The sequence below is a fragment of the Dipodomys spectabilis genome, unplaced genomic scaffold (genome assembly GCF_019054845.1).
Source record: "Dipodomys spectabilis isolate Male_0828 unplaced genomic scaffold, ASM1905484v1 ptg000191l, whole genome shotgun sequence".
Lineage (NCBI taxonomy): Eukaryota > Metazoa > Chordata > Mammalia > Rodentia > Heteromyidae > Dipodomys > Dipodomys spectabilis.
In genome coordinates this window covers 2642628-2645987 of record NW_024870868.1, presented here as the reverse complement: position 1 = coordinate 2645987, position 3360 = coordinate 2642628, and the positions used below count along the sequence as shown (strand labels likewise).

Here is a 3360-nt window from a genome sequence, read left to right as displayed (position 1 = left end):
TATGAAATTTAAAATCAGCACATATAAATATAAAATTTATAAGTACATATAATATAAAAATTGTTTTGCATTGTTGTGTTGTGTTTAGGGAATCAAAGGCTACTCTGTTTTAAAGTATTATTCCAATATCTCTACCTCAGTTTTTGGTAGAGTTAGACTTAAAGCTTTACCATTTGTAGATATGCAGCCTAGAGGCAAGAGGAAACACTGTGATTAAAACATTACAAATTTAAGGCCTAATATCGAGGAGAAACATATGGACTTCTCCAGGAGCTATAGCAATATTTGGTGATAGAATGTCAGTAGTGTAAGTTCCTGCTTGGTTGGATGATAGACAGGTCAGGACAGTAGGTAATCATGCATATGAACAATTTTTTCACTTTCTTGGCTTTAGCTACTTTTGAAATGATACATATAATAAACAATTAAGTTTTGATAAAATACCTTCCATTCTGAACAATTCTGTCTGAACTTTTCATCTCTCTATGATCCCTTGTAACTAAGATTATTTTTGTTCCAGTAAGAGAATCCATGCTGTCAGGGTAAGATATTCTGGTTGGTCTATTCCTACATGGAAGAAAGGTAAAGGTTCAGTGTCAACGTCTAGTGCGTTGGGGTCCCTGGGTAAGGGTCACAAAATCACCAGGACACAGGGGATGCAGAGTGCAAACAGCAATTGCCACTGCATGCTGTGCTTTATTGTTAGTGGGTATTTAAAGACTAGCAAGCATAATCTTTGCCAAGATTTGGTCAGAAAACATTCACACAAAAAAATTTCCACAGATACATTTTTACTTAACCTATGAGAGAATGTCTAGGTATATTATTATCTAAACTATTTTAGAGCAAGCTCAAACCACTTCTCCAATCTCAGGGAAAATGCTTTACCAGCTGTTCATCTATGCTTAAGCAAGCAGAAGAGCCACTTCCTCAGCTCCCAGGAGTCTGTGACATGTTTTGAGATAGGGAGAGGGAACATTTTCCCCCTGTACCCTGGAGTTCCAAGAGCTTTCCTAATCCCAAAAACAGTCTTCAGATAATCCCGAGGCTGGAGTCTGCATCATTCTGCCCCCTCAACCTAGACCCTGAGTCTTCACAGTTCAGGTAGACATTTGTCCCAGCAAGACCTCATTTGGGAAATTTTAAGCTGCAGAAAGTTAGAAGTAGCTCTTAAGCAAGGCTTACTTTGAATCTAATAGCTCCACAAAGCTAACTCAGTTGATAAATAAGTACTTGAAAAGCCACCACCTTTGGACTTAGCTGTAAAGGCTTCAAAGTATGATAAAATTTAAAATGAAAACGACAAAATAGTCATTGACAAAAAAAATGTAAATGTGAGCAATCGACCAAACTATATAAGTTTTTTCCAGTGTACACAGAAATTTAGAGAAATAAGATCAATAGCATTTTTAGGAACAATAAGGGTTCCTTGTTACAAATAGGCAACCATGGATATATGCCCGTATAAAAATTGTATCATTACGTACTTAAATTTAGAGGATATTACATGCTTCAGCAGCAGGTCTACCCAAATTACAACAATACAGAGATTAACATGGCACTTGCACAATGATGATATGAAAATTTGTGAAGTATTCCATATTTTCCATTCTTCTGACGCAAGAAATGAAAACCAGTTATTAAAAAGTTGATTACAAAAATACACGTGTAACCATACATGTAATTCATAGAATTAAAGGTTAGTTTGACATCAGTGTATTAAATTTTCACCTTAGAAAGGCCTTTACATAGCATAACCGTTACAAAACTTGAAATTAGATAATATTGCCATTTTATCCCAAAGAAATAAAATAATATAAGAAACTACGAAAAAAAAGGAGTCTTAAAATTCTTCTATATGGAATGCAATCTGAAAGGTCACATTTATTAATGAATCATTATATAACAATGTAGAATTCAAAGTATTATATCTAGGAGAGATTGAAATAGATTATGGACATTACACAAACATAGATATACTTTTTTCAGAAAAGCTCCAGGAACATCTTTAGTTTCTATACTATTCATTTCAACAGATAATTTAAAATTATTTCTGATTTAAAGAATCACAAACTCTGCAGAAATCATTACAGATGTATACAAACAACTCTTGAATACATTTTGATATCAAAGTCATGCAATTCACTTGGAAGAATACCATGGAATACATAAATTTTTATAGTAAGATATTGCTGTTGCTTTGTATTGTGAAAAAAATTTGTAGGGACACAAAAGATGGACTGGCATTTTTGAAACTTAAGAAACTTAACCAAACCATTACGACTTAAGAGAACAATTTGTACAGCCTTCGACAACTTCAAAGAGGTAGTGATACATACTTACCCTTTTGGCAATATCAAATGCAGTTTCTTCAAAGTTGTTCTTCAGACCTGGTTTGATATAATGGTTCAACAGAAGGAGATACAGAGTATCTTTGCTATTTCTATTCCCAGCAGCAAGATGCAAGGAGGTCAAGAGGCCTTTAGTTTGGGGATTGGTATCTGCATCATGATGAATTAATAAAGAAGCCATTCTGGTATTATTCCACATATAAGTACTGTGCAGGGGTGTCCAGCCATTCACAGTTATTGCATGGATATCTGCCTTGAGCTACCAACTCATGGACAATGTCTAAGTGTCCACTCTAGGCTTCCCGATGAAGAGGGGTATACTCATCCTCATCCCTAGTATTCTTCTGGGTGGCCTTTTTGGAAAGTAGTGTTCACACCACAGTAAGCCGATAAATTTCGGCATCCCAAAGAAGAAATTTGCTTGGATCCTACTCCATTTTTTTCTTGCAATTGATACCATTCCTCATTTTTTCATCTTGTTCCTTGTCTTCGTCAGAATTGCCTAATCAGAGATTTTGAGTACCAGTGGGAATGAGGTGTCCATGTATTTCCCCAATAGTTCACATTGGTTGAACTGGTCAGAAAAAACTGGTGAATGTTCTGCATATGTTTTTTCACCATGATTAATTTTCTCGTTTTCCATTTTCACTATTCTAAATTATTCTAACTGGAGAGTAGTGAATTATAGGGAGCAGAGGAAAGATTTTCCTCGGTATTCAAAGGTACAGACTGAAAATCAGGACCAGTGGTGTCTTCATGTGCAGCTTATTCTAGGAATGAGAAAATAGGAAACAATGCCTTCTATGTAAATGATTTGGGAAATACCATGTTATAGTGTAAGAGAACTCACTATTCAACATATGGGATTTAAGAGCTTTCTAATAGCTTTCAAATGTTGGTATCCAACATTAGAAAAAATGTATAATGCAGTAGTAAAATAGAAGTCCTTTGTATGACTACCTAAATTCTTGTTTTTTTTTAAGACCCTTGTTTTCATCTAAAAATAGGC

General features: G+C 34.9%; 1 pseudogene; it reads left to right on the top strand.

The window, feature by feature from the left end:
* The first annotated feature begins 1507 nt into the window (after window positions 1-1507).
* LOC122121623 lies at window positions 1508-1607 on the top strand (annotated as a pseudogene).
* Window positions 1608-3360: the final 1753 nt, after the last annotated feature.